The sequence below is a fragment of the Accipiter gentilis genome, chromosome 4 (assembly GCF_929443795.1).
Source record: "Accipiter gentilis chromosome 4, bAccGen1.1, whole genome shotgun sequence".
In the NCBI taxonomy this organism is placed as follows: domain Eukaryota; kingdom Metazoa; phylum Chordata; class Aves; order Accipitriformes; family Accipitridae; genus Astur; species Astur gentilis.
In genome coordinates, this window is record NC_064883.1 from 17,976,855 (window position 1) to 18,000,036 (window position 23,182).

The following is a 23,182-nucleotide window of genomic DNA, read 5'->3' on the forward strand; positions in this document are numbered from 1 at the left end:
AAACATAACACTGTACCAGCTACTAGAAAGAAAATTAACTCTATCCCAACACACACCAGGACACTCTCCTGAAAAGCATATCAGATCTGGATAGTTTGATGTGTTATAGTACAATGCAAAATCCATATTTCCTCAGTTGTGATTAGATCCTTTCACAATTCCAGGATTTGTTTTGACAAAAGAAATGTTCTCTTCTATTTTCACAAGGCACAGAGCCCAGGCAGGTAGTGGGCTTTTCACAGAGCAAAGTTCATAAGTGGTAGTTTACACATGCAGGGTATAAACTCTCAGTTGCTGAATTTTGGAGTAGTTTTGAAGGCTTTTCTGAATTCTACAAAATTAACTCACAAAGGTATATCATAGTTCTGTTGCTCCACAATATCCTACACTCACCAATGAATAGTCTCTATGCTTGCATATCACCAGCACATTTGATATTTTTTAAATTAAAAAACAAAACCAGTAAAAAAATTATTACAATGGCATTAATGTAAAACAGAGAAGCAAAGTAGTAAGTGCAATTATTCCCTATCTGCTGCATCCTCTGCTAATTGAAGGGTGATTGAGACTGAAATGAAATGCATTTTGTTACATCTGCACCATAATCACAGAGCTTCTCCTTTAATTTAAATACTGAATGAAATAACTGCCTGAGAAATGTTACTCAGAATTACTGCTATTCCTATATAACAGAGTTCACACAGTCATGGCTTCATTAGTGAAGCGGAATGATGTCACTTTATTGAATGCATAATATTAATACTGATAAAAAGAAAATCTGGGTGAATGAATATAGTACTTCATGCCACTGTTACTGTTAGTTCTTTTTTCTTTGTGATTGCTCTCATTTTCACTGCCTAAACTCCTGTGGACTGGGCTACAGGACCATGAATCAGGTGTCATAGGAAAATTTTTGCCCAATTTGGCAGAAAGTTAAGGACAACAGAGGGCTGCTGGTGCATTTTGCAGGTACGAAGAAGATGACAGTTCTTAGAATTCATGGTAGATCTTCGGAATTCATAGTAGGAAAAGGAGTCCCTTGGACCTACAATGGCCTCCTTTCCTTTCCTTTCCTTTCCTTTCCTTTCCTTTCCTTTCCTTTCCTTTCCTTTCCTTTCCTTTCCTTTCCTTTCCTTTCCTTTCCTTTCCTTTCCTTTCCATTCCTTTCCTTTCCTTTCCTTTCCTTTCCTTTCCTTTCCTTTCCTTTCCTTTCCTTTCCTTTCCTTTCCTTTCCTTTCCTTCTTTCCTTTCCTTTCCTTTCCTTTCCTTTCCTTTCCTTTCCTTTCCTTTCCTTTCCTTTCCTTTCCTTTCCTTTCCTTTCCTTTCCTTTCCTTTCCTTTCCTTTCCTTTCCTTTCCTTTCCTTTCCTTTCCTTTCCTTTCCTTTCCTTTCCTTTCCTTTCCTTTCCTTTCCTTTCTTTCCTTTCCTTTCCTTCCTTTCCTTTCCCCTTTCCTTTCCTTTCCCCTTTCCTTTCCTTTCCTTTCCTTTCCTTTCCTTTCCTTTCCTTTCCTTTCCTTTCCTTTCCTTTCCTTTCCTTTCCCCTTTCCTTTCCTTTCCCCTTTCCCCTTTCCTTTCCTTTCCTTTCCTTTCCTTTCCTTTCCTTTCCTTTCCTTTCCTTTCCTTTCCTTTCCTTTCCTTTCCTTTCCTTTCCTTTCCTTTCCTTTCCTTTCCTTTCCTTTCCTTTCCTTTCCTTTCCTTTCCTTTCCTTTCCTTTCCTTTCTTTCCCTTGGCTGTGGAGTGAAGAATTTGCTTTACCCCACTAATTTACTAGTCGACACAGATGATCCGAAGCAGGAATTGCTGGAAGTTTCTAACTTGCCTTAGCTACGTTTGGGGTGGAGCAAATGGAAAAGCAGTCCTCTTTCTCCACTGAAGGGGAAGGGGGACTCGCTGTGGGTAAGCTGTGGCGTTGAACAGGCAGCAGGTCTGCAGAGGGGCCAGGGGTGTCAATAGTAGAGCAACTCCTCTTTCTGTTCCCATGCTTGTAAGGAGTACAGCTTACTTTCTTACCTTACTCCTATCTCCTTTGTCTTTCCACCACATACAGGCTTTTCGCATGTTAGATGTACAGTTTGTTGTCTGCTAAAAGCAGTCCTATTCAGCTCTCAGTGCTGCATTGCTTTAGTAACCTGTACTTGACCATTTTGCATCTGTGCTTATAACCCTCAGGCATTGTCCTCTTCTTTTACTTTCATGGCCCTGCTACGATCTTGCTCTTTATTTTGGGGGTCCCTGCTACTAAGGGAAACTGATGATGGCATGGCTGCCTAATAAAAGATTGCTGGTCTTGAGGAAATTCTATACCCTGACTCATGCTCAGGACTGTCCACCTAAGGCCTCATTTTATTATTATTATTTAGGCACTACAATTTGGACCAAAATGTCACTATTAAAAAAATGGACAGTTGTCAAACAGTGGTTATCTCTTTTGCTTATTATGAGCCCATGCTATATCTATTAGGTGATCAGATATCATGTAAATGTGTTTGTTTGTTTGTTTGTTTGTTTTAAAGAAAGCAAGTTAAACCCATATAATAGGATTTGGGAGATTTGTGTTTGGCTCCTTAGTCCTGGGCAAGTTGTTTGAAACTAAGATATTCCACAGCTGCCTGTTTATATATACCCTGTATTGTCAAGTATATTTTTAGTATTATATTCCAAGCTTTTTGATACAGTCAGTCGTGCACTATGATAGTACAACAGGGCACCTAGATATAACAGTAACAATAAATATCCACTAATTAAATAAATAATTCTTAGACTTAGATATAGACTAAGAATCTTTTTTTTTACTAATATCTATGAAATACCAAAGTAGGTCTTCCTCCAAAACCGTTTTATGTCAACAAAGTCTTAGATATTTTTCTTAAATGCTCATAAGAGACCAATATTAAGGTATATGTTCCTCACACATTATAACAGAAAAGATTATCAGATAAAGAAAGTGGAAATAAATAGTTCCATAACTTTTAAGTATTTCTCTTCTTAAGTGGGAAGGATACAAGCAAATGACATGGAAAAAAAAAGGAAAAAACCCCAGGCCCAATGGCATTTCCTTTTTATATTAGCAAAAGACATATATGCTTAGTATGGTATTGAAATGAAGATATGTTAAGCAAAATGCTATTGACATAGATATCAATGGCAAAACACTCATTTCTCTCCTGCAGTCGAGCTTTTGCCCACTATTTGTGAATATTAAATGAAAACAGTAGGAACAGAGAAACTTTCACTGGAGTTTTCTTTGGAGTTATGTTTTTGAAAGCAAGATGACTGGTTTGACAATTCGGAGAAGCCTTAGCAATATTCTGATGTGTGCAGTTCAGTCTGATAAGTAACTTGAGCTTGCAATGTTAATATAGATAGTTTTGATTATGTCATGTTGTTTCAAGATTAGCTATCAAAATGTTTGATTATATGACAGAAATATTTAATAAACCAAAAGGCTTGAGAATGTTCCATTTGAATATTACACATGAATGTATGTTATCAGTGGAGATTATATAAATATCGTGGGTGACTGCTGTGCAGAAAAGCTCTTTATTCCATTCTACCCATTTTTTTAAGAAGACAACTTGTGGTGTTGTCTAAGAAGACAGCGATGCATTCATAAGTACAAAAACTTAAGCCATTCTAAAGTTATTCCAAATCTTTAGCCTCTGAGGTGAAAGGTCAGAGAAGGCTTAGTTCTTAGATAGAAAGACTGCTGTTATCTAGCTGCAGGAAAAAATCCCCAAACAAAACAGTATTCTAAGGGAACAGTGGTCCTATTTCTGCATAACAGTTCCCAAAATTGCTCCTACAATGGTCAGGAGCTTAGAACAGCTCCCTGACATTCCCTCCCTCCTTGAGAAAGAACTTGGAAAAGCCTAAAATACCTGGCTGGTCAAGAGTCCTTCTTTTAAATTTCATCCTGAGGGTCACAGGTAAGATCCTTCTTTCAGATCCCTAAGTATTTGTAAGAAGACACTTATACGTGAGCTAGTAGCTAAACGACTGTTATGGTTAGCCAAGACAAACAGGCACTTGCAAAGCATGGTTCATTTAACCTGTTTTAGATGCCCACAAGAGTACAAGATGAATTACACTGAGAACTGACTATTTATCTATAGAGACTATAAAGTAATTCAGATGCAAATGTCTAAAGTTTGGTGAGATGAATCCTACTAAAGATTAAGCACCTAAATCCTACTAGAGATAGTCTTTGAGTTTTGCATTTGTTATTCCATTATCATCTCTAGAATCAATGTCTAATGGCCAACACTATTGCTTCTTAAGAATTACACTACTACTGGCTCATTTCTGGCTATCTAAATCCACTGGAACTTCCAACATTTATAAAAATAATTACAAATACAGACCAACAGCCAAATATCTGGATTTTTTGAACAAGTACTTTTCTCCAACAAACAGAAAATTAGTAGGAGATCACTATGAGGCTACAGAATAATTATATTTGATCTGATGGATTTTTTCTCTAAGCATGTAATTGAAGAACAAAAATCTGTGGTAGCTCACTTTCTGCAGATTACTAATTGTGCAGTTCAAAATGAAGGTCCTTGATGGCACAATGAATACGCATGTTTCCTTTATAACAAATATTTGGGCAGAGGCAAGATGAAGCAATAAACATAATTAAACAAACTGAGATTATCCACTGTTCTTTTACTTTAGAGAAGACAAATGACCTTCCAAGCCAAAGACCTGGACCTTTAGCTATTAAGCAAAAAAGGAGCTTGCCTTTTATAATTAAGCTACAGTGTCACAATCCATTGAGGGAAAAGATACATTCGTACACTTACTATAAAGCCAAACAGTAATTAGAGGTGTGGAAACAATCAAAAAAGGGAGAAAGTGCTTTTACAATAATTAGAAATATTTCTTTTCCACTCTCTTAATAACTCAGTATACTCAGTCTATACTTAAATAAAACCATTGCACATTTGGAGGGAGCCTGCTATGAAAAGACAGTATGCAACTACATTATATTGGTTTGGTAGCTTTTTAAAAAAATGTCTCTCTCACATATTTTTTGCTTTATCTCTGATTTTTCTTTTCTACAGAAGCCATTAAATGAAAGTCTGAGTTCCAGCTAGCTTAAATGGGACAGTAGAAATTTTCAAAGTACTTTTACAACAACTTCAGGTCAAGATAAAAAACAAGCCAGCAATTCTGTATGTCCAGGGATGTAACACCTTTTTTACATTTCCCTGATCTATATTTTTATGTCACATTGGGAAAGAAGTATTAAGAGAGGTTTTCAAGGTAATGAATAGGAATTAGGACTTATACATCTCACTATCCTTTGTGCTTCAGAAAATATCCCCCCCAGTGCATTTGAGGCTTGATCTAGATTCCACTGAGATCAGTGAGTCTCATATTGATTTTTAGGGAGAGCTGGATCAGGTCCCTGTTACATTAGCTAAATCCTGCCTAGACCAGTATGTGTATGAACTGACAGTGATCACCTGAAGATGAAATGCTAGCTTTAAAAACCACTACCTCTTCCATGGCAGAAAGGAAAACCAAAAAGTGTGCATGTGTAGGGGAGAAATAAGGTGCTGCTGGCAGTTCTGAGCCTGTACAATTAGAGTTTTGATCATCACTCCACCAGTCAAGTGTAGATATAAAATTATAGTTAGTGTGTTTCTGCATGTAATGAGATAAGTAGAAGTTTTTAGTTAGCCATTCACAGCAGACATTGCTACTGACCTCCTGCAGGAAATAGGTTTTTGATGCAATCATCTCATATTGATTGAGCTGCCAGACATTAACTGATGGCCAGCCTTTGAAGGATACTGTTTTAAGAAACCTTGAAATGCTGTTTCACAATTCCTTGTCATGAGCTTAGACCTGAGATACCATGAAGAAAAAAAAAATGATGAAAATTGAAGTAGTATTATACACATTTCACTTTCTCATCAGGGCCAGAATGAAACAAGTGGGATCAAGACGCTAACATAGGGCTTTGGTTTTTGAAGAGGGAGGGCACTGACTATGTATTAGGACAAGGAGACATTTATTGTACATTGATCTGCATCTAATCTATGCTGTTTGCAGAGCAGGTTGGCCAGATGCCAGCTCTTATCTCTGGCTATTGACATTTTACATCTTAAGGACATAAAAAGGTTTTGAAATTGGTCTAAACGTCCTGTATTGAAAACTTAAGACATCTTAGTGAATATTCTTCATAGGAGTTCCAAAAAAATTAGGAACTGGAAGAAATAAAAAGTGTGATAGTAAAATATGACATCAGACATCAGACAGAATATATCTGTCCCAAATTTTTATATGTATGCACCTGCACTACTACTGACATTAATCAAAACACATCAGTAGAAATTGTTTTGGATCTTGATTGGAAACTACATATACAGATACATCACAGTACCCAATGCTTCTTAGGATAAAAAGAGAAAAAACTCTGCCCAGTTTTTAATAGAATAGGGACTAGATTAGAAGTCAGAGACTTAGGTCTCACTTAAGTGATGCTTTCAAAGAGAAGTTTTCAGAAATGGAGTTTTACCAGAGGAAGAGTACATGAGAAATCAAATATCATTCAAATTCCACTATGATTTCATGAAGAGATTTGTAGTAATTCTCTAAATGTGTTTAAATTTCCCAAACACTTTTATTTTATTAAAATGGTTTAATTTCTGAGACAGAAATCCTGCCATATATGCCAAAATCTAAGTGCGATTAGCATGGCAGTGACGGATATGAAAAATAAAAGCAGAACACAAACCTTAATGTTAAATTGAAATAGACTCCTTATAAGCATTTCAAATTGGTCAAAAGCTAAAAGAAAAACCCTTAATGTGTTTAAAAAAAGAATGTGGCTTTTTTTACTTCACTCTGATTATCAGACTGATGTTTTTCATTACTTAAAAAAATATTTAGAAAGTCCAATTAATTTAATAGTAATTTCTCTCAGTCTTTGTTATTCTTGAAAAACTTCATAAATTGCAGCTTATCTTAGCTATATTAATTAATTAAAAAAGAAGAAAAAAAAAAGAATTCCCATATAACCATTGCATTACCAGTGATTCATTACCCTTCTGCATATCTTCCAAGGAAAGAAAAGTAGGAAGTGGACACTGACCAATCCATTAACAATTATTTTGACAAATAGGATCTAGGAACTACTGTATTTGAAGGAAGAAATTTGTGGTAAAAATAAATGTTGAATACATTGGAAGAATGTATTAAATGGTTTGTAGCTGATTTCTAACCCAGAAAGAGTTCTGATCGTACAGCCTGTTCAGTACAGATAGATATTATGTCCATATGGAGCAGCTTGCAGTATCAGGTTACATTTGTAAACCATATGATATAGTTACCAGTTTGAGCAGGCAGCTTTTATTTGGGTATAGGCCAGAATGAGCAGCAAAGCATGGTATCATTTTTTGCAAGGTGGTGATATTAAGGAACACCATGTTGTGGTTTGATTAAATGGTTAAAAATGAGGACATGGGTAGAAACACTAGCAGTTCAGAAGTATCAAGAAAAGGCAATTTGTCCCGTCCTGTGACATGCAGTTTCATTTTAAGCAAGCAGTAGTTTTGCATTCTGTATTTTGCAAGGAGCTATCTAGTGATTGTGCACCATTAGTTAGGATCATCATGCAAGAAAGGGAAAACTAATTTTTAGCTGTTTCTAGCTAATTTCTAGCTTGTTCTGTTTCATACTTTTGCTTTTAAAGCAAGCATGTAGTTCTATTGATAAGTTTGGTATCTGGATAGAGGTAGCTGCAACTGGGAATTCTGCACCCTTTGTGTAATGTGGAGTAGTGTTTGATGGTGAAACACAAATGATTGCTGAAGTTCTCCTCAAGACAGAGCAGGAGACAAGCAAGACCACTGGAGTGAGACTTTGTTGATGGCCAGGCTATTCCACATCTTTACATAACAGGTGGTATTAATGGAGGTCACTGTTAGAAAACAGGATAATGTAGCATGTTTGGTATCCAGATTTCTGAAATAATTCAGGTTTGGAATGAAGATGTCTCCATTTGACTCAAATGATGATGGACCCAGTGGAACTTGTTGCTGATCCCAAAAGCCAGTGACCTGATTAATTTCTCCCGTGAATTTGTTAATTATTCATAATTTGGTTTAAATGTCATTCTCTGCCTACAATCTCAGACAGTGCCATAAAATATAATCCCATGAACTAAATCTGAAAGCCACCTACTGCCCTCTGTGGCATGCAAATTCTAAAGCCATTTACTTCCTGCTATGCAAACACTGAAAGTATGACAAAGCCATCTGCAATGCCGAATCTCTTAAGAAAAGATGAACAATGGAATCTTTCTTTGTTAAAAAAAAAAAAACCAAACCACCACCAACATGAAATAAAAACTTTAGTATCAGCTTTTACCCATTAGCTCAAAACAAAGTGTCAGATGAGAGGCACGAAATGGATTAACAGATTCAGAAGAAGACAACCCACTGGCATTCTTATATTCCTCATCTGCTGTGAAAGTAACACTCAGTATTAACTTCATTTCTTAACAGTTAAGTGGCATTTGTCACTGTTAGATGTGACAGTCATCTGTTCTGCTCTTCTGCCTTTTTGAACTGTGAGTTCATCTGCTAGTACATGTCAGTGAATCAATTATTTTATGACTTCATTTTATATTTCCTTTTTATATTACATTAAAAACAGTGGGAAAGGAAAAGGAAAGAAGCTCTGTAAATCAGCTTGGCTAACCAACAGTTAGGGTGCTACAATATAGCTGCAGTGATCATATCCTTGAACCAGAGGCAGAACAGGTATGTGCTGTGAATTAAAAATAAATAAACCAAAATGAAAAGAAGCACTGCCCAGAAGGAGTGGAATTTAGTTAAAGATGTAGCAAGCATTGCTGTTTACAGCCAGTTGTTTAATTACTGACCCATGTACAGGACAGAACCTGCTCTGCTCCCACTTCTTCATGCTGAATATGATTCACAGAAACTTCTAATGTGCTGTATTTCTATGAATTCAAGTGGTTTTTTTTCTCTCCTTTTTCCTCCAGTTGGTAAACAGAACAGCAGAATTATTATTAGAATGTCTGTATTTTCTCTTCTTCTCAACATTTCAGAAATGACACAATTGGCTGGGGGAAATATGTATTCAGGTGAGAGAATCTTAGGTTACAGAAATGGGCAGGATACTTTCTCTAACATGTTCTGTTTTCAAGTGTTATGAAAAATCCTGGGGAATGCTAAGTGAGTCACTGTAGCAGGTGTCGTGAAGGATCTGGAGTGTAGGAATATGTATCACCTGCAATGTAGAATTCTTAACAGAAACCCAACAGACTGCCAAGGGTGAGGAAAAGCCTTGGCTGTTGCATTCTGTTCAGCTTCTTTGCTGTTAGGCTTCAGTCTGGACCTACAGATTTTATTTGGAGAAGTCTTGCATGATGATACTTTGTAGGGAAAGCAAAATGCCCTTAACATGCTACAATCATATAATATGCCTTACCTACTGTTAATGAAGACCATTGACTTCAGGTAGGTCAGGACACGAAATCAAATTCTCTTCATAATTTTGAGGATGCAAATTCCCGTCAGATTATGAAAAAAAAAAAAAAAAAAGTCAGTATAAGTCAGTATATCAGTATAAGACTGATTTACTCCAGTCTTATACCAATATCATAATAACAACTATTTTTTTAGGTAAGGTATTAATCTTTATTCTAATAATTTCCATAGAGACACATTATCCTATAATATTTCTTGTGTACAATTTTTTGCAAATATATCTGTAGAAATATACATTAACAGAATATGTGATGATGAAGAATATGCTCACTGAATCAAGAAAACAGCCATCAGGAAATAATTTTTATTTTTAATTTGAGAATATGTACTAGTGTATCTGCATAGGTTGAGCTGTGCTGTGTCATTCAGCTATTCTGCCTAGGCTAAAGTAACTCTCCTGTTTCTGAGACTGGATTTAGTAACCACTTGTCATGCTGTGCTTCATTGTACTGTACTATGTACATAAGCTGTATGCAGACTCTCTTGTTGTAAACTCTATCCTTTCTCAAATTGTGCAACTGTTTGCTGGCATCTTCTATGCAGTTCTACTACTAACTACTCGAAGTAAGAACTTTACTCTTCAATGATTTTTCTTGGAAGCATAGGTGAAGTGTGAGAAAATACATTTGCGTGTGTAGATGAACTACAGCAACAATTCTTCTTGATAACAGGAAACTGAAGCTAAAGTCTTATCTGTTTTTTCACCACTCATTGATGAAGTGACCACAGAGACTTCATGATTATTACTTCTCCCTGGCTAAGAATGTTGCAGGATGAGAGTTTCCCTGAGCTTCTGCTTTTTTCTGCACAGCAGCAATAGTCCACCTTTCATTGTCTCCTCATGAGGCTAAACAAACCCCAGCTGCCCTGGCCCTGTATGCCTGTGTGCTCCAGCCTTCCCACCATAGTAATGACCCTCCATTAACTCTCTCCTAGTTGTTGACATTGCATTTCCACTGACGAGGCCCAAACCCAGATACAAGACTCCAGGTGTGACTTTCTGAGGGCTGAATAGAGGGAAATAATCACTTCCTTCAACCTGCTGATTATGCCCTTACTAATTAATGCAGGCCAATATGCAGTTAGCCTTCAGTGTCACAACAGTATACTGTGACCGTGACTTGTGATTTTGTGAGGATGACCAGGACAATGTGGATTTCCCACCGGCTACTCTAGCACTACCTGGAGCAGGAGTGAGGCATTGTGACTACCCTAAGTAATTAAGAGGAGCTTGAAAAACAGCTCATTCAGAGGTACCTAGAAGCAATGAGATATGTCCTGCCCTTGCCATGACCTGTGCAAGCTCTAGGCAGAACTACAGTACTTGCAAGAAGAAGGAAGTGATAGGAGCCATTTTAATGAGAAACTGTTTAAAGGGCTGAGGCAGTAAACACTTTTGCTTGAAAAGATCAGATAGTACCAATGTCTTGCACAGAATAAAAGTGAGGCATCAGAGGAAACTTGCAGGAGGAGCTGCAGTGTTAACATCCTACTCTTATAAAAAAGATTACAGTACATAAACCATGACATATTATGAATCCTTTTAATTGAATTCATAAAATTAAGTTAATTTTAATTTCTTCTGGATGGGTGCAATGTATTTTCAGAAAACACAGGAAATAAGCAAAACATCCATAGCTGATGAGTTGTTTTTCTCTTGTATTTTAATAGAGGAAATTGGTCTAATGTATTAAAAGCAGCTCTTTGTGAGACTTTTCTGTCAGGACTAGAGACTCATCAGCACAGCGATCTCATGATAGTGTGCATAATAGGTAGATTGCTAACTAGTCAATTTTTAAGATAAAAAGATTAACATTCACAAGTTGGAAGTGGGTAGACTGATATCTAATACAAACTTAACCAAAAGCCATTCATTCAAGTAACTCTGGCTTTAGAGTATTCAAAACTGATAGTTCAAGACCTTCTGCCCTTAAAGGTATGCATCCAGGAGCAGCAAGGGCCAGTTGCCCCCCAAGAGAAGCGGAGCTGGGAGCCAAGGGTGACACCAAGGCAGGCAAGGGCAGAGACCTGACTAGCAAGGGCACAGTCCCATTGCACCCAAGTGAGGGGAGCAGGGCAGGCCTGAGTATGGTGTGAGAGACTGAAAGAGTTAATGTCTCAAACATTGTGGTGGGGCAAGTTCTGCAAACAAGGAACTCTGCCTAGCAAGGAATCACAGGTGAAAAGAAGCTGATCAGGACCTTTCAGCAACAGGAGGGAGAGGGGGTGCCCAAGGGTGCACAGCTCCCTGTTCTGATAATGCTGTTCTGATAGCTGAGCAGGGCAATTCACCATGCAGGGAAGGGGAAGTTACTCCCCAAATGACATCCAAGTCCCAAAGGCTCACAAACCGCTCATGACACCTAATTAGCCTAATGCCCACCTGAGGGAGGGGCAAGGATGATAAAAGAACACAAACTGAAGCCCCACGTGCACAAGACCACCGGACCTGGACCCCTTGGCTGACTGAACCAACGCTGGACCCAGGACCAGTGAAGTCTTTCTCTCCTCCTTTTTGTCTCTCTGTCTTGTTCTCCCTTTCCTTTTTCTTTTCCATAATGCCTACACCTCATCCCTTTAGACAAAAAACCATTGACCAAGTCTGGGACAAAGAGCCGATCCAGCTGCCCCTGGGCTCCTCTCTCAGCAGGAGTCTAGAAAGCAAGGGGGTCTGCTCTGAACCTCGTGACTCAACAGGAGGGCTCTCCATATTGTCTTCCCTGAACTGATTCCCAAATAAGCAAGGCCTGTAGTATGTTTGGTGATGTATACATACATGTTGAATACATGTTACACAGTGTACTGACATAGTTTCATGTCAATTTTTGTTGTGAGCATACCAACTTTTGTAGTGAGCATGCCAATTCTTGTTGTGAGCATGCCAATTCTTGTTGTGAGCGACTAAAAGTTGAGTTTTGTGAGTTAAAGGATCCCTGGTGTCATTTCACCTTAATCCTGACCTAGGAATCAGAAAACCTGAGTCATCATCCTGAGAAATTGGAACGTGACATATGGGAGCCACAGGAAAGGCAGTCAAACCCCCATGTTGGGTGTAGTGCACACAGGATCCTGACAGCATGTGCCTAATGCCACGGAAGAAAATCAGGAGCCACATAGTCTCCAGGAGTTTTTAAAAGACACTTCTATGTCAAAGAACTTAGAACATGAAAAAAAAATTAGCTTTGTGTTGAAGGACAGAAAGAGCTAAGATGTTGATGAAGCTGGAATTCTGGGAGAAGAATAGGAGAGTTGCGGTAAATCACAGAAATTATTGTTTTTACTGGAAATTCAGATAGTTCTCATGTGTAAAATGCAGGAGAAAGAGAAGCTTTAAATATATTTGGGTATATGAATTTTATTTTAAATATATGCTTGTATTGAATGTTTCATGATATTGGTGAGTTATGGTCTTAGTCCTGTAAGGTACTGAATATCCTTAACTTCTGGCAGCATGGCATGAAGCTGTTTGCTACAACGTAGTCCAGCCTCCTCAGCACTGTAGCCCAACAGTCTTTGCTCAATTATTACCAATTAAAAAGAGGTGAATCCTCTTCCTGCTTCCAATTTGGGAAATAAATTGAGCTCATGAACTGCAGAACAAGCACCTTGTTTTCTCCTTGCAATCTGGTTTATTCAGATACTTAAAAACGAAAGCTATTCCACATACAATCAAACCACAAGCTGCATTTCACCTGTGTCACTTTGTCGATTCTTCCATTGTAATCTCAGCCAAATGGGCTCAGAGATTTATACAGTATATGGACACACAGAAGTAAACAAACATAACGCTGATAAGGTATGCTCCCTGACTTGCATTGTCTGTCAGGCAATTGAGTGAGATAAGAACCTGTTCTGCTGTTACACAGGCATGGAAATGTTGTATACCCCTTACTACAGAACTAGATTCCACTCTGTGAGGAGGAAGAACCTACCCTCATACAAATCGTGTGTATCCATGATCTGCCAGTCTGGGAAGATTACACTGTCAGAGGAAAAGTGTTTCCAGCATAGGTAGTAGGACAGTTTTAGAGAAAGCAGAGATAAACATGAATATCATTTTGCTTATAACTTTGCTTCTTATCAGGTTCAACTCTCCCTAATCTATAAATCCATGTACTTTGCAGCCTGGTGCAAAGCCAGGGGATATTACTGTTGAACATGGTACTTGGTACCGCAGCTGCTGGAACTTGGCAGGAGAGTTTGCCAATAAACTTTGGCTGTCAGCAGTACAACAGTCTGTGTTGCAAGTAGTCAGAGGGATGCAAACACACAAGGATATGGAATTTGCAAGTACAGCTGCAAAACAATATGTGGTGAAGGTGTTTGGCGTTATAGAAACTCGTCAAGATCTACATCCAGTCTCATTAGGTATCTCCAGATCTGTTAGAGAACCTAAATGTCACTAACACAAACAATTTGCATAAGAAATGTCCAAGCTATGAATTGGAAACAAGATTAAAAGAAGAAACAGCTGTGTGTAATTGTCCATCCCCTGTGGAGATTAATATCACACATTACATGAAAAATCAGATTTGGAAATGAGGTTAACAGAAGAATTAACCAGAAGAGGGAGTGAGCAATACCTCCTACGTAGTACTGTGTTCATAGCCATGTCTTTACTGCCTTTCAGAGGCTACTCTGTCTTGAAAAATCATCCTTGAGAGGGCTGCAGGATTTGTTACCTTGCAACATTTAACACATTTACTAACGACAACAAATTGATTTTTATTTATCTGGCAAAGCAAATCTTGGTCTTTCCCTCTAATATTTAATCCTCTTCAGCAATGTAAATAATGAGAAAGACACCTGCAGATCTGATTAACCTGCAAGTTCCTTTTTAAGCAATAAGCAATCAATAACAGTACCAACTCCATTAAACAATCCTTATCACTGCTTGAGTCTGTACATGCAAGAACACAAGCATATGTTTATTTTTATTATAATGACTCAACAGTAGTCTAGTTCCCACCCAAAAAGTTAAAAAAAGACACAAAAGAATAAAAATCAAGACTCTATAGACTGTAAGAATTTTGTTTTAGTCCAGCCATGCATTAGGTGAGAACTTTTCCCCTCCTGACAACCCAAGGGACTTGTTTTGCTGTTACTATTGCATTCATAATGTAAATTACCTTTTTAGAAGTACACCTGTAGAACATTGTGTTCTTACAAAGTGCAGAAATGTCAGCTTCCATCAGACGAAAGTGTTCTAATTATCTGTAGAACAGGGGGTCAAAGCATGCCATGCTCAGCTATCAATGTTTTAAACCCAATCTGAAAAGCAGTATTTCCAGATGATAGATTAGCTCAGTTTCCAAGCTAGTAGTTCCTTAACTGGAACTACTGGTGAGGAGCTACGGATCACTGTCAGCCCTTGAAGCTGTTGTGAATTCTCAGTTATCAAAATTTTAATTGTTACTATTATAGTAGCAGCACATGAATGGACTACCTGTGGGCTTCTTAGCATAGCATTTCAAGCCACAGTCTAACAACCATTCCTAACATTCTTTTAAACATTGGTTTCTGTAATGAATTTGGAAAATGAAGTAGGTAAGTTGTGATGATATTTAGTTTCAGATTGGTAAAAGGCCACAAAGCCTACAATTTTGGGCTATTCTGGAGGATACTGTATTCTTCCATTCTCATCTGAAATTGGATATCCAAGAGTTGAAGATTATGTTCCTATAACAACTCCAGTACCTTCCTATGGAAGCATTGTTCAGATGACATCCCTTAGAAGCTTTGGTAAAGACAGTTACCTTCTTGTGATACAGACCAGTGATGGCTTGGGCATACTGTCTATATGCCTTTTGAACTGCTTGCATTTACTAAACACAATGTATCAGCTATGTAGCACAAATTGACACTATAATTGGTTGGACATATTTGGATAGAACCTCACTGTATTTACTTGCTTGAGATTTCCAGCATCATGGCATCCTGGGCTGCAGGACATTTGGAAATTGATAGATCAGTGCTTTGTGTGAAAAGGTTGGTAAATTTGTGTCACATGTCATAGATGATACCAAACTAGGAAATGGGCCCTTGAGCTCCTTAAGAAAGTTACCATTAAACAGAACAACTATGCAGAAGGTGTTGGAATATCTCCTAGCTTGCAAGGACGGCAGCTGTCTTGTGTCCCTGATGACTCAATTCAAGGGTGAGAGGTTCTGTGCTATTCATAGCACAAGGATGAGATCCTTTGTTCTCTTAAAACTACTATAACCTGTCTTAGAAAACAGAACTGTAAATGGGTCATATAGTGCAGCTAGATGACAGGTACTCAAAACTGATGAAACAAAACACTTCCCTGCTCATCCCCGTGAAGCATATTTAACTTATGCTACTTGCAGGAGCATGGTAGCATTCTAGTAGGTATGATTGAGATTGACAGACTAGGGTTATTTTTAGGAACTTTATATTAAAGCCCTAATATCCACATTTCTTTTTGGTTATAATCAGGACACCATGCTATGCTTTGTACGTACAGAATAGTTTAATTCTGTAGAATAAATATAATCTTGTTCCTATAAGGTGCAAACAAATAAGAGGCCAAATCAGGCAAAGTTTGGCCTGATTCTTCTACGTCATATGTGCTCATCTGTGTTCAGTTGTCTTCCCACTTCCAATGTATCTGAGTACAAGCCTAAAAGCCTTCTAACTGTAGAACTCTTTAGCTCTACGCTGGGAAGTGAATTGCAAAGGTGAAGACAGCAGGTAGGCAAACATCCTCTGTCAGCCCTCTCTCTCTTAAACTTGACTTGGTTCTTATTACTCCTACTCCTTTCAACTGCATTGTTTTGATTCTTATCCCTTATAAATCTTCATGCTTTAGGCTCTGAATCAGTCATTGACTATTTGCAGTTTGAGAGAACTGCCTTTGATTGCTGTACAAAGAACACTGAGCCTTATCCAGCTTTTCTGAAGAAATGTTTTAAAAATGACATAAAAAAAATCTGCTCTTTGGCTCAATGAACAGTCCATTGGTCTTTAGCAGTATAACACCTTGGAAGATAGAGAGAACATACTAGGAGTTAAGTAGCAAGATGTAGTAATGATATTAATCCACAGATGATCAAACTGGGATTTATAGAATTTGACTTTTAACCAGTCCTTCAAAAGATAAAAAAGGGTTTGAATTTTTTTTTAAATAATTTTAACTTCATCACTTCCAAGAATAACATGAGCGCTTGGCTACTTATTATAACCTCTGTAAAAGATTGTGTAGTAAGGGGGCACTTTCATAATCAGGTTGTACTGTAAGAAGAAAAATATTCTCAGCTTCATATAAACCACGTAAATTTATGTGATTATATAAACCAGTCATTTAGGCCTCTCAATATTCAGTGCCTCTGTCTTTGGTAGAGAGTTACTATTGCTTGCAACAATCTTCATCCCTGACCCCAGACAGAAAGCCCTGAAGCAATATAGATTGATTTAAATGAAATCCTTTCAGCAATTTGAATCAGAACTGTTCTGCTTCTCTGGTAATGAATACAAGGAGATTTCAGAAAAGGAGTTTCAGCTGGTGCTTGGCTGAATATTCAGAGGAACAACAAAAATTACTTTACATGAGGGACAAACTCGTCTTCAGGTTAGTCCCCGTAAACTGAAGTTAAATTGAAAGTTTAAAATTAGCCCTGCATAGCTTGAGGCTTTTGACCACTCTCAGATGCTCAGAGAAAGCAAACAGAAAAATAAAGAAAACTTTCCCTCACTGTGTTCCTTTGAATTGTCTGCACAGACATAGATTATGTCCACCTTGTTGAACATGCTGAAAATCTTTAGACTTACATTCATGAAAGGCACAGGCAGAGAGGCTTCTCTTGTATGTTGTTGACCGTTACCTGCTAACAGTAATTGCTCTCCCAGAAGAAAGAAGCATATTTACTGTTCATTGTAGCATACAACATTTTGTGTTGCTATAAAGGGGAGCGGAAGCAGAATTCTGTTTTAAACTTGAAAGAAGACATTACAAATAATGAAGCACGCAATGTACCTGTGTGCAATGTCTGTGCAAAAGTGAGGCCTTGATATATCTCTGTCACTGGGTTTCATTTGCTCTTATTCAAATATCTACCTATGGTTGATACGAGAGTGACCCCGTGGCCATTTTCAGCTAAAACTGCTGAAGTCTGCAGCTCTGATTGAGCAATTGAGGAACCTTGGAGCCCCAGGAACACCAGTATTTCCAGACTCCATGCCATGAAGCTGTGAAAGGCTTAGTCAAATCCAAAATTATCAAGTCTTTAGTCTTGCATGCAGCTGGCAATCCAGAAATCTTGAGATGAATTCAATATAATCCACTTAGGTGGGTTCACGCTCAGTTCAGCTCACCTAGAAAGTACATTTTCATGTTTCCAGCATCCTACTTTTGCTCCACTTGAATGAGTGGTTAGTTTGGAGATGAAGCAAAACAATGAGAAGAAAAAACTACTTTTTTCATTGTTGGGCATGTTTGGAAATGAGAAACAAATCTGTATTAATTTCTATACATGTAAAATATTAGTTGCCCCCTGAAAAATTCTTTAGCTCACATGCACATAAAGAATACTTACCTATAAAAGTGTTTTTTCAGCTTCCACCAAACTTTTTTCTCTCCTCTCTTTTAATCAGAAAGATGCTTTGAAACACTCACATGAGTTAGTTCAGGCTTGAGGTAATAATTGTGTTGGTCTGCAACACCAACTGGGACTTCCCCTGGCTTCGGGGAAGTTGCTAGGCTACTATCTTAAAGAGACAACTCACTTGATTAATTGCAAATACGGATTGCTTTATGAAAAAGTTAATACATTTATAACAACAAAGTCTGAGTGAAATAGCAGGCTGATTATCAGAACTTGCAGTATTCCCTGAATATGGGATTAAGGAACAGAAGTACAGCTTTTAAAAACAGTTGTGGTCTGCAATGACTCCAGCCCTGCTTTCAGGGGTGAGGTATTACCATGCTATTGGTAAATCGCCATTCAATGAAAATCACAGGACATTTGGTTTTAGAGTGTGATATTCAAAGGAAATATTACATCACTCACTTTTTATTAATACAACTGGCAAAGAACTGCTGTAATATTCTAGGGTCCCTCTAACCCAAATCTGCCTTGGAGGAAAGTGTATGTCTGGCATGTGTTTGCACTGGATGTCAGACTGCTGATACCTTGCTTTTTCATTAAATATCTTATTACTTGAAACTCTTCAAAGGGCTAAGCAGCTTTCATTCCTCAGATCATGTAGTGATTTTATGAATAAATGTAATATGGTAATACATCTCATAATTACAAATATATATTAAAAAAAAAAAGAAAGATGTAAGCACCTGGTTTCTTATGAGTAGACCTTTTGGGAAATTATTTTAATTTCCATGAAATTTGTTGACAAAAACTGGAGAAAAGAAGTCTTTGAAATTTTCTTGGCCATTTTTTAAGCATTTTTTTTCCTTTGGGGAAAAAACCACAAAACAGACAAACCCCAGACAACAAAAAACCCAAACCTTCTTGATGTTTCACTTTTGCTTAGAAATCCAAGAACATTTAAAAAATACTTTCTGGATTTTTTTTAAAAGCTACTTAAGGCAAATCAAACATTTTCAAGCAGCTTTACATGTTAATCTTTACATAAGCAGCAGGCATCTGCTCAACCCGCTTCTGATTGTTCTGAAAGCTTGATTAATAACTTGTGTTTCCCTTTAAAACCCCCAATAAAGTGTCTCTGTATGATTTGGAAGCAGTTTGGCTTGTCTTTTGTGGTCACAACAATGGCAATGCATTAGGCTTTCATTGGCAGACTCCTGTTTAGCCAGGAGATGTTAAAAAACGAGCAACCTGCAATGAACTGAAAGAGCAGGTGAGGGAGTAACAGCACAGCACAAAGCTTCAGTGGGCAAGCTACAGAGTAGAAAACATTGAAAAAAACTCTGGAAAGAATACCACTATCAAAAATCAAACCCAAGGAGCTTGAAATTACTCGGACGATACAGAGATTGAAAAAAGGAGAGTATGATTAATGAGTAATGTAAGACTGACATCAGGATTTCTGTAAGTTGTGTATGTTTATATGTGTCGGGAGTAGATGACGGGGCACTTACAAACTCCAGTTTATTAATATTCTGTGTGTGAAAGCCAAGGAAATAAGATGTAGGTCATCTTCTGGGGCTGAAAGGCAGTAGGGAGAATGCAATGCCCCTTGCTGCTGGCTCACATTAGATCAAGTTTGTGAGGGACACACAAATTTATTGTAATTTGTAATTTATTCATGAAATGAGATAACCCCACATCTTAGTGTTCCACATCTGTTTCACTTTCAAAGCTAAAGCTGGGGAAGTTTGTTCATACTCTGTAAAAACTGGGGAATATAGTGTAGTTTGGGGACTATCTCGCTTAGCATTATACTGAAAATTTCCTTTGAGTGAAATATATTGTCACCGTCCTAAGAAAGAGGTGAGGAAAGCACTCTATACAGGGTGTTATGACACTCTAACAGGGTGTAATGACATAATGTGACAGGGAAAAGAATGCGTAAACGTGAAACAGGAGGAGTCTACTCTTATTTCATACCCCATGGAGGTAAGGAACTTGTTAGTAGTCTTCTTCGCCTTATGACTGTGAAGACGTTTGGGAGTCACAGCACTTAGGGTCTGTTTTAGTGGAACTAAAATTGCACAGAGATGTGACCAGAACCTGTGGATTCTAGTGATAAATAGCAAAGGGAAGTTCTGTTGAAGAATTAAGATCAGTTTTAAGTATCAACAAGAATATATTTTGGCAACGTCCTAAAACAGGTTTTAAATGCTGTGACAGACCTAGCATTTTGTATAACAATCAAGAATATATTCTATGTGAACTTTGTTCAAAAATATACTTTATTTTATTTAAAAATTTAGGATTCACTGATATGAAAAAAACCCATTTGGATTGGTTATGAGTATTACTATGGGTAGGTGAAGGGAGAAATTGTTTCCATTTTTTTCAGATATGTTATCTTTTTATGCTATACTGGGTTAACATGTTTTTTTCAATGGGACAGTAAAATCCATCTTCTGCTATTCATGTAATAAAAGACTCAGCAGACTTACAGGGCCGTGAACACTTGGTTTCTGCATATACAAACCTGGTGTTTGCGTGTAACTAACAGGATAAACCTGTTGCATGGAGCTATCAGATGCAACTGCTATCAGTAGCACTTCTGCTTACAGGTTGAATAGTCAGTAGTACAAAATTTTTCTTCAGGCTGCTAAAAATAATGCTATAAAGTAAAAATCCTCTTGCTGATGATACTCTTTGTTTTCAGTTTTCATATATTATTTTTTTCTGTAAATTTTAAGAATTTCAAAATTCTGATTTTAATGTTTTTAAAAAATTATTTATGGTTGTTTTTTTTTTTTTAATGGCTCCCCTATTCTTGTTTAGTCTCTAAAAAAAGGGGGGTTGATTCAGGGCCGGAAGCCATTTACTGGTCTCCATTTCAGCCCTTTTTATGCTCTAAGATATGAACTGGTCATCCTTTCAACTGATCTCAGTCTTTTACAAACAGTTCTAAGCAGTAACAAAGAATCATAGAGGAAAAACTAATTTTTAACCCTTCTTCCAGTCTTTCAGCTGTTCTGTTTGAAATTCTTGGGTCAATGGTCATCTGTCAGCTTTGCTGAGTATTACAAGTTGCAATGAAAATGTGGATGACTTACACAAAAGTCTGCAAAATCAATTCCTGCATTCACCAAATAGCATTATTTCTGGTATTTCTGAAGCTGGATTTTCCAGTTACTGTTGTTTTAATATATTTGGCTACAATTGTAAATAGCCTGAAGGAGGTAGGTTTTGGATTCCTACTGAAAATAGTATGTATGACTTTCAGATCTATTAAAAAATGAAAGCGTGAATTTCTTATTCTTGAATACTATGGGAGAAGAACAAGAATAATTGACAAGAAGGGCAAGCTCTATAATCTTAATTTTGAGTAATAGGATTTTTTTTTCCATTCTAAGTGTATGGACAGTCAAGTATTGAAAGAAGGTGGGCAAGCAGTAGAAATCTTTCTATGGGTCTTCTCCAAGCACATGTTAGAGAAGCATGGATCATAAGTGGTAGAGCTAACACTGCCTCAACACAAGGGGATAGAGTAGGTGACTTTTTAAGTTTCCTATATTCATTTTTTTATTTCAATACATGATGTTAAGAGGGGGTAACTTGGACCAATGTCACCTAACTTTGAAGCTCCATCTAACTTCCAAACTTTGAGTACAACCTTGTGAAGTTTATTCCAACTGAATGATTCTATGGGTTTTTGTGGATTTGTGATTATGGATCCAGATATGTAATGCAACATGAATTTTCCTCCTGTTTGCTTTCCACTGTTTTGGTGTCTTATTTACCATCATTTTCATATCAGAGCTAGTCAGATGTTTTTCTATGTGTACATATATATGTACACACATACATGCACACAGATACATACTACGCTCACGTACACGTATATTACGAAGTGGGCTTATGTCTTGATTCAAATGGGGAACAAAGAAATCTATTTGTAGAAATTTTCAGCTTTGTCATAAGGTTTGGGAATTTCATATTCTGAAAACTGAAAATAATCGAGTTGGGGGAAGTCACATTCTATAATGGAAACACAAGAAAGTATAAACATTTTCAAGAAACTCCAAAATACTAATCTTGCAGTGTTTGGGTCACGGTGAGGTAGATGAAAGGATGAAATAGCAGTTTCCTAATCATCTCCAGTCTGTAGAGAGATATAGAAAAAACCTGCTTCTGTCATACTGTGTCACAGGATAGCCACTGCTCATTTTGTCCTTTTCCCATCTTTGTTTACTGAGCTGCAATCAGTATAGCAGCATTAAACAAGCCCTAAGAAAAACATCAAAGTCTACCTTTGTTTAAAGAAAAAAATAAAGGACTCACCAAAAATCCATGATGTGTTAAGAAATGCAGGCCACCAATCCATGTCCAGCCAACCAGTACTGGCAGTGTCTAGCTTGCAAATGTACATCTATAACAATTGTTGAAGTCTAAAGGACTTTATCGTCAGTTGGACTAAATCAGTGTAACCCCACCAAAGTAAAATTTTAATGGAAATAGAAGGGACTAGCCATTCTACTGAATACTGAGATATATTGCCAATATCCTGCTTATTTTTCTGCATGCTGCTTGTCACACAGAAAAAAGCCACAGCAAAAATTGTAGCATGTCGGATTACTCGCTTCTGTCTGAACCCCAAATGAATAACTGTTACAATCTTCCTGACCTGATGCTTATATTCTTTGTACACTCTGCCAGTATTTCATCCTTGTTCAAGTAGTCAGAATTTCCCACAAAAGCATTTGTAGTCACTGTGGAAAAGCCACTGTAAGTGAGAGATTTAAATAATATCTCCACCAAATAAATATAAAAAACCGTATTATTGAGTTGAATAGAATGAATGCTTACTGTGCTGCTTCGCTGCTGCTAATAAACCATATTGAGTCAATTTACTCTGTCCGTTCAGTAGTCTCAAGTTATCAAACCTGCTGGTTTCACTGTTAGGCTGAAAAGGTGGCAGCTGCTGCAGTAAGGGAAAAGTGCTTTCCCTTTCTGAGCAGTTGCAGTGAATACTTCCTTCTGATTCTCTCTGAAGACAAGGGAGAAAACCTTAATTGTCATCAGATCAACAAAATGA